The following is a 9,816-nucleotide window of genomic DNA, read 5'->3' as shown; positions in this document are numbered from 1 at the left end:
GCCTTTTGAAATTAATTCCGATGCAATTTCTGTGCTTCATCGTCAATAAGAAGGTCCAAGGTATACAGTAAACCTGAAGTGAAGCATCGGAATCTAAAACTGGACTCACAGGAGAGGTTCAAGTCATAGAAAGTTAGAGTGTCAGTCCTCTTGTACTAAAGTCGGCATTGTGCCTTTTGTATTATATTCGGATGCAATTTCTGTGTTTCATCGTCAATAAGAAGGTCCAAGGGATACAGTAAACCTGAAGTGAAGCACGGAACCTAAAACTGGACTCACAGGAGGGTTTCAAATCATCGAAAGTTAGAGTGTCAGTCCTCTTGTACTTAAGTCGGCATTGTGCCTTTTGAATCTAATTCGATGCAATTCCGGTGTTTCATCGGCAATAAGAAGGTCCAAGGTATACAGTAAACCTGAAGTGAAGCATCAGAATCTAAAACTGGAGACACAGGAGAGGTTCAAATCATAGAAAGTTAGAGTGTCAGTCCTCTTGTACTTATGTCGGCATTGTGCGTTTTGTATTAAATTCGAACGCAATTTCTGTGTTTCATCGTCAATAAGAAGGTCCAAGGGATACGGTAAATCTGAAGTGAAGCATCGGAATCTAAAACTGGACTCACAGGAGAGGTTCAAATCATAGAAAGTTCGAGTGTCAGTCCTCTTATACTTAAGTCGGCATTGTGCCTTTTGAATTTAATTCCGATGCAATTTCTGTGCTTCATCGTCAATAAGAAGGTCTAAGGTATACAGTCAACCTGAAGTGAAGCATCGGAAAATAAAACTGGACTCACAGGAGAGGTTCAAATCATAGATAGTGACAGTGTCAGTCCTCTTTTACTTAAGTCGGCATTGTGCCTTTTGTATAAAATTCGGATGCTATTTCTGTGTTTCATCGTCAATACGAAGGTCCAAGGGATACAGTAAACCTAAAGTGAAGCATCGGAATCTAGAAATGGACTCACAGGATTGGTTCAAATCATAGAAAGTTAGAGTGTCAGTCCTCTTGTACTTATGTCGGCATTGTGCCTTATGAATTAAATTCCGATGCAATTACTGTGCTTCATCGTCAATAAAAAGGTCCAAGGGATACAGTAAACCTGAAGTGAAGCATCGGGATCTAAAACTGGACTCACATGAGAGGTTCAAATCATAGAAAGTTAGTGTGTCAGCCCTCTTGTACTTAAGTCGGCATTGTGCCTTTTGAATTTAATTCCGATGCAATTTCTGTGTTTCATCGTCAATAAGACAGTGCAAGGTATACAGTAAACCTGAAGCGAAGCATCGGAATTTAAAACTGGACTCACAGGAGAGGTTCAAATCATAGAAAGTAAGAGTGTCAGTCCTCTTGTACTTAAGTCGGCATTGTGCCTTTTGAATTTAATTCCGATGCAATTTCTGTGTTTCATCGTCATTAAGAAGGTCCGAGGTGTACAGTAAACCTGAAGTGAAGCACCGGAATCTAAAACTGGACTCACAGGAGAGGTTCAATTCATAGAAAGTTAGAGGGTCAGTCCTCTTGTACTTAGGTCGGCATTGTGCCTTTTGTATTAAATTCGGATGCAATTTCTGTGTTTCAACGTCAATAAGAAGGTCCAAGGGATACAGTAAACCTGAAGTGAAGCATTGGAATCTAAAACTGGTCTCACAGGAGAGGTTCAAATAATAGAAAGTTAGAGTGTCAATCCGCTTGTACTTAAGTCGGCATTGTGCTTTTTGAATCTAATTCCGATGCAATTTCTGTGTTCGTCGTCAATAAGAAGGTCCAAGGTATACAGTAAACCTGAAGCGAAGCATCGGGATCTAAAACTGGACTCACAGGAGTGGTTCCAATCATAGAAAGTAAGAGTGTCAGTCCTCTTGTACTTAAGTCGGCATTGTGCCTTTTGAATCTAGTTCCGATGCAATTTCTGTGTTTCATCGTCAATAAGAAGGTCCAAGGGATCCAGTAAACCTGAAGTGAAGCATCGGAATCTAAAACTGGACTCACAGGAGAGGTTCAAATCATAGACAGTTAGAGTGTCGGTCCTCTTGCACCTAAGTCGGCATTGAGCGTTTTGAATTTAATTCCGATGCAAATTCTGAGTTTCGCCGTCAATAAGAAGGTCGAAGGTATACTGTAAATCTGAAGTGAACCATCGGAATCTAAAACTAGACTCACAGGAGAGGTTCAAATCATAGAAAGTGAGTGTGTCTGTCCTCTTGTTGTTAAGTCGGCATTGTGCCTTTTGAATTTAATTCCGATGCAATTTCTGTGCTTCATCGTCAATAAGAAGATCCAAGGTATACAGAAATCCTGAAGTGAACCATTGGAATCTAAAACTGGTCTCACAGGAGAGGTTCAAATCATAGAAGGTTGGAATGTCAGTCCTCTTGTACTTAAATCGGCATTGTGCCTTTTGAAATTAATTCCGATGCAATTTCTGTGCTTCATCGTCAATAAGAAGGTCCAAGGTATACAGTAAACCTGAAGTGAAGCATCGGAATCTAAAACTGGACTCACAGGAGAGGTTCAAGTCATAGAAAGTTAGAGTGTCAGTCCTCTTGTACTAAAGTCGGCATTGTGCCTTTTGTATTATATTCGGATGCAATTTCTGTGTTTCATCGTCAATAAGAAGGTCCAAGGGATACAGTAAACCTGAAGTGAAGCACGGAACCTAAAACTGGACTCACAGGAGGGTTTCAAATCATCGAAAGTTAGAGTGTCAGTCCTCTTGTACTTAAGTCGGCATTGTGCCTTTTGAATCTAATTCGATGCAATTCCGGTGTTTCATCGGCAATAAGAAGGTCCAAGGTATACAGTAAACCTGAAGTGAAGCATCAGAATCTAAGACTGGAGACACAGGAGAGGCTCAAATCATAGAAAGTTAGAGTGTCAGTCCTCTTGTACTTAAGTCGGCATTGTGCGTTTTGTATTAAATTCGAATGCAATTTCTGTGTTTCATCGTCAATAAGAAGGTCCAAGGGATACGGTAAATCTGAAGTGAAGCATCGGAATCTAAAACTGGACTCACAGGAGAGGTTCAAATCATAGAAAGTTCGAGTGTCAGTCCTCTTATACTTAAGTCGGCATTGTGCCTTTTGAATTTAATTCCGATGCAATTTCTGTGCTTCATCGTCAATAAGAAGGTCTAAGGTATACAGTCAACCTGAAGTGAAGCATCGGAAAATAAAACTGGACTCACAGGAGAGGTTCAAAACATAGATAGTGACAGTGTCAGTCCTCTTTTACTTAAGTCGGCATTGTGCCTTTTGTATAAAATTCGGATGCTATTTCTGTGTTTCATCGTCAATACGAAGGTCCAAGGGATACAGTAAACCTGAAGTGAAGCATCGGAATCTAGAAATGGACTCACAGGATTGGTTCAAATCATAGAAAGTTAGAGTGTCAGTCCTCTTGTACTTATGTCGGCATTGTGCCTTATGAATTAAATTCCGATGCAATTACTGTGCTTCATCGTCAATAAAAAGGTCCAAGGGATACAGTAAACCTGAAGTGAAGCATCGGGATCTAAAACTGGACTCACATGAGAGGTTCAAATCATCGAAAGTTAGTGTGTCAGCCCTCTTGTACTTAAGTCGGCATTGTGCCTTTTGAATTTAATTCCGATGCAATTTCTGTGTTTCATCGTCAATAAGACAGTGCAAGGTATACAGTAAACCTGAAGCGAAGCATCGGAATTTAAAACTGGACTCACAGGAGAGGTTGAAATCATAGAAAGTAAGAGTGTCAGTCCTCTTGTACTTAAGTCGGCATTGTGCCTTTTGAATTTAATTCCGATGCAATTTCTGTGTTTCATCGTCATTAAGAAGGTCCGAGGTGTACAGTAAACCTGAAGTGAAGCACCGGAATCTAAAACTGGACTCACAGGAGAGGTTCAATTCATAGAAAGTTAGAGGGTCAGTCCTCTTGTACTTAGGTCGGCATTGTGCCTTTTGTATTAAATTCGGATGCAATTTCTGTGTTTCAACGTCAATAAGAACGTCCAAGGGATACAGTAAACCTGAAGTGAAGCATTGGAATCTAAAACTGGTCTCACAGGAGAGGTTCAAATAATAGAAAGTTAGAGTGTCAATCCGCTTGTACTTAAGTCGGCATTGTGCCTTTTGAATCTAATTCCGATGCAATTTCTGTGTTCGTCGTCAATAAGAAGGTCCAAGGTATACAGTAAACCTGAAGCGAAGCATCGGGATCTAAAACTGGACTCACAGGAGTGGTTCCAATCATAGAAAGTAAGAGTGTCAGTCCTCTTGTACTTAAGTCGGCATTGTGCCTTTTGAATCTAGTTCCGATGCAATTTCTGTGTTTCATCGTCAATAAGAAGGTCCAAGGGATCCAGTAAACCTGAAGTGAAGCATCGGAATCTAAAACTGGACTCACAGGAGAGGTTCAAATCATAGACAGTTAGAGTGTCGGTCCTCTTGCACCTAAGTCGGCATTGAGCGTTTTGAATTTAATTCCGATGCAAATTCTGAGTTTCGCCGTCAATAAGAAGGTCGAAGGTATACTGTAAATCTGAAGTGAACCATCGGAATCTAAAACTAGACTCACAGGAGAGGTTCAAATCATAGAAAGTGAGTGTGTCTGTCCTCTTGTTGTTAAGTCGGCATTGTGCCTTTTGAATTTAATTCCGATGCAATTTCTGTGCTTCATCGTCAATAAGAAGATCCAAGGTATACAGAAATCCTGAAGTGAACCATTGGAATCTAAAACTGGTCTCACAGGAGAGGTTCAAATCATAGAAGGTTGGAATGCCAGTCCTCTTGTACTTAAATCGGCATTGTGCCTTTTGAAATTAATTCCGATGCAATTTCTGTGCTTCATCGTCAATAAGAAGGTCCAAGGTATACAGTAAACCTGAAGTGAAGCATCGGAATCTAAAACTGGACTCACAGGAGAGGTTCAAGTCATAGAAAGTTAGAGTGTCAGTCCTCTTGTACTAAAGTCGGCATTGTGCCTTTTGTATTATATTCGGATGCAATTTCTGTGTTTCATCGTCAATAAGAAGGTCCAAGGGATACAGTAAACCTGAAGTGAAGCACGGAACCTAAAACTGGACTCACAGGAGGGTTTCAAATCATCGAAAGTTAGAGTGTCAGTCCTCTTGTACTTAAGTCGGCATTGTGCCTTTTGAATCTAATTCGATGCAATTCCGGTGTTTCATCGGCAATAAGAAGGTCCAAGGTATACAGTAAACCTGAAGTGAAGCATCAGAATCTAAAACTGGAGACACAGGAGAGGCTCAAATCATAGAAAGTTAGAGTGTCAGTCCTCTTGTACTTAAGTCGGCATTGTGCGTTTTGTATTAAATTCGAATGCAATTTCTGTGTTTCATCGTCAATAAGAAGGTCCAAGGGATACGGTAAATCTGAGGTGAAGCATCGGAATCTAAAACTGGACTCACAGGAGAGGTTCAAATCATAGAAAGTTCGAGTGTCAGTCCTCTTATACTTAAGTCGGCATTGTGCCTTTTGAATTTAATTCCGATGCAATTTCTGTGCTTCATCGTCAATAAGAAGGTCTAAGGTATACAGTCAACCTGAAGTGAAGCATCGGAAAATAAAACTGGACTCACAGGAGAGGTTCAAATCATAGATAGTGACAGTGTCAGTCCTCTTTTACTTAAGTCGGCATTGTGCCTTTTGTATAAAATTCGGATGCTATTTCTGTGTTTCATCGTCAATACGTAGGTCCAAGGGATACAGTAAACCTGAAGTGAAGCATCGGAATCTAGAAATGGACTCACAGGATTGGTTCAAATCATAGAAAGTTAGAGTGTCAGTCCTCTTGTACTTATGTCGGCATTGTGCCTTATGAATTAAATTCCGATGCAATTACTGTGCTTCATCGTCAATAAAAAGGTCCAAGGGATACAGTAAACCTGAAGTGAAGCATCGGGATCTAAAACTGGACTCACATGAGAGGTTCAAATCATAGAAAGTTAGTGTGTCAGCCCTCTTGTACTTAAGTCGGCATTGTGCCTTTTGAATTTAATTCCGATGCAATTTCTGTGTTTCATCGTCAATAAGACAGTGCAAGGTATACAGTAAACCTGAAGCGAAGCATCGGAATTTAAAACTGGACTCACAGGAGAGGTTCAAATCATAGAAAGTAAGAGTGTCAGTCCTCTTGTACTTAAGTCGGCATTGTGCCTTTTGAATTTAATTCCGATGCAATTTCTGTGTTTCATCGTCATTAAGAAGGTCCGAGGTGTACAGTAAACCTGAAGTAAAGCACCGGAATCTAAAACTGGACTCACAGGAGAGGTTCAATTCATAGAAAGTTAGAGGGTCAGTCCTCTTGTACTTAGGTCGGCATTGTGCCTTTTGTATTAAATTCGGATGCAATTTCTGTGTTTCAACGTCAATAAGAAGAACCAAGGGATACAGTAAACCTGAAGTGAAGCATTGGAATCTAAAACTGGTCTCACAGGAGAGGTTCAAATAATAGAAAGTTAGAGTGTCAATCCGCTTGTACTTGAATCGGCATTGTGCCTTTTGAAATTAATTCCGATGCAATTTGTGTGTTTCATCGTCAATAAGAAGGTCCAAGGTATACAGTAAACCTGAAGCGAAGAATCGGAATCTAAAACTGGACTCACAGGAGAGGTTCAAATCATAGAAAGTAAGAGTGTCAGTCCTCTTGTACTTGAGTCGGCATTGTGCCTTTTGAATTTAATTCCGATGCAATTTCTGTGTTTCATCGTCAATAAGAAGGTCCAAGGTGTACGGTAAACCTGAAGTGAAGCATCGGAATTTAAAACTGGACTCACAGGAGAGGTTCTATTCATAGAAAGTTAGAGGTTCAGTCCTCTTGTACTTAAGTCGGCATTGTTCCTTTTGTATTTGATTCGGATGCAATTTCTGTGTTTCATCGTCAATAAGAAGGTCCAAGCGATACAGTAACCCTGAAGTGGAGCATTGGAATCTAAAACTGGACACACAGGAGAGGTTCAGATCATAGAAAATTTGAGTGTCAGTCCTCTGGTACTTAAGTCGGCATTGTGCCTTATGAATTTAATTCCGATGCAGTTTCTGTGCTTCATCGTCAATAAGAAGATCCAAGGTATACAGTAATCCTGAAGTGAACCATCGGAATCTAAAACTGGTCTCACGGGAGAGGTTCAAATCATAGAAAGTTAGTGTGTCAGTCCTCTTGTACTTCAATCGGCATTGTGCCTTTTGAATTTAATTCCTATGCAATTTCTGTGCTCATCGTCAATAAAATGGTCTAAGGTATACAGTAAACCTGAAGTGAAGAATCGGAATCTAAAACTCGACTCACAGGAGTGGTTCAAGTCATAGAAAGTTAGAGTGTCAGTCCTCTTGTACTTATGTCGGCATTGTGCCTTTTGTATTAAATTCGGATGCAATTTCTGTGTTGCATCGTCAATAAGAAGGTCCAAGGGATACCGTAAACCTGAAGTGAAGCACGGAACCTAAAACTGGACTCACAGGAAAGGTTCAAATCATAGAAAGTTAGAGTGTCAGTCCTCTTGTTCTTAAGTCGGCATTGTGCCTTTTGAATCTAATTCGATGCAATTTCGGTGTTTCATCGGCAATAAGAAGATACAAGGGATACATTAAATCTGAAGTGAAACATCGGAATCTAAAACTGGACTCACAGGAGTGGTTCAAATCATAGAAAGTTAGAGTGTCAGTAATCTTGTACTTATGTCGGCATTGTGCCTTGTGAATTTCATTCCGATGCAATTAATGTGCTTCATCGACAATAGAAAGGTCCAAGGAATACAGTAAACCTGAAGTGAAGAATCGGATTCTAAAACTGGACTCACAGGAGTGGTTCAAGTCATAGAAAGTTAGAGTGTCAGTCCTAATGTACTTAAGCCGGCATTGTGCCTTTTGTATTAAATTCGGATGCAATTACTATGTTTCATCGTCAATAAGAAGGTCCAAGTTAGACAGTAAACCTGAAGTGAAGCATCGGAATCTAAAACTGGACTCACAGGAGAGGTTCAAATCATAGAAAATTAGAGTGTCAGTCCTAATGTACTTAAGTCGGCATTGTGCCTTTTGTATTAAATTCGGATGCAATTTCTGTGTTTCATCGTCAATAAGAGGGTCCAAGGGATACAGTAAAACTGAAGTGAAACATCGGGATATAAACCTGGACTCACAGGAGACGTTCAAATCATAGAATGTTAGAGTGTCAGTCCTCTTGTACTTAAGTTAGCATTGTGCCTTTTGTATTTAATTCCGACGCAATTTCTGTGCTTCAATGTCAATAAGAATGTCCAAGGTATACAGTACACCTGAAGTGATGCATAGGAATCTAATACTGGACTTACAGGAGAGGTTCAAATCATAGAACATTAGAGTGACTGTCCTCTTGTAGTAAAGTCGGCATTGTGCCTTTTGTATTAAATTCGGATGCAATTTCTGTGCTTCATCGTCAATAAGAAGGTCCAAGGGATCCAGTAAACCTGAAGTGAAGCATCGGAATCTAAAACTGGTCTCACAGGAGAGGTTCAAATCATAGAAGGTTGGAATGTCAGCCCTCTTGTACTTAAATCGGCATTGTGCCTTTTGAAATTAATTCCGATGCAATTTCTGTGCTTCATCGTCAATAAGAAGGTCCAAGGTATACAGTAAACCTGAAGTGAAGCATCGGAATGTAAAACTGGACTCACAGGAGAGGTTCAAGTCATAGAAAGTTAGAGTGTCAGTCCTCTTGTACTAAAGTCGGCATTGTGCCTTTTGTATTATATTCGGATGCAATTTCTGTGTTTCATCGTCAATAAGAAGGTCCAAGGGATACAGTAAACCTGAAGTGAAGCACGGAACCTAAAACTGGACTCACAGGAGAGTTTCAAATCATCGAAAGTTAGAGTGTCAGTCCTCTTGTACTTAAGTCGGCATTGTGCCTTTTGAATCTAATTCGATGCAATTCCGGTGTTTCATCGGCAATAAGAAGGTCCAAGGTATACAGTAAACCTGAAGTGAAGCATCGGAATCTAAAACTGAACTCACAGGAGAGGTTCAAATCATAGAAAGTTAGAGTGTCAGTCATCTTGTACTTAAGTCGGCATTGTGCGTTTTGTATTAAATTCGAATGCAATTTCTGTGTTTCATCGTCAATAAGAAGGTCCAATGGATACGGTAAATCTGAAGTGAAGCATCGGAATCTAAAACTGGACTCACAGGAGAGGTACAAATCATAGAAAGTTCGAGTGTCAGTCCTCTTATACTTAAGTCGGCATTATGCCTTTTGAATTTAATTCCGATGCATTTTCTGTGCTTCATCGTCAATAAGAAGGTCTAAGGTATACAGTCAACCTGAAGTGAAGCATCGGAAAATAAAACTGGACTCACAGGAGAGGTTCAAATCATAGATAGTGACAGTGTCAGTCCTCTTTTACTTAAGTCGGCATTGTGCCTTTTGTATAAAATTCGGATGCTATTTCTGTGTTTCATCGTCAATACGAAGGTCCAAGGGATACAGTAAACCTGAAGTGAAGCATCGGAATCTAGAAATGGACTCCCAGGATTGGTTCAAATCATAGAAAGTTAGAGTGTCAGTCCTCTTGTACTTATGTCGGCATTGTGCCTTATGAATTAAATTCCGATGCAATTACTTTGCTTCATCGTCAATAAAAAGGTCCAAGGGATACAGTAAACCTGAAGTGAAGCATCGGAATCTAAAACTGGACTCACATGAGAGGTTCAAATCATAGAAAGTTAGTGTGTCAGTCCTCTTGTACTTAAGTCGGCATTGTGCCTTTTGAATTTAATTCCGATGCAATTTCTGTGTTTCATCGTCAATAAGAAGGTCTAAGGTATACAGTCAACCTGAAGTGA

This window comes from Schistocerca serialis, unplaced genomic scaffold (assembly GCF_023864345.2).
Source record: "Schistocerca serialis cubense isolate TAMUIC-IGC-003099 unplaced genomic scaffold, iqSchSeri2.2 HiC_scaffold_1417, whole genome shotgun sequence".
NCBI lineage: Eukaryota > Metazoa > Arthropoda > Insecta > Orthoptera > Acrididae > Schistocerca > Schistocerca serialis.
This window is presented reverse-complemented; position numbering follows the sequence as displayed.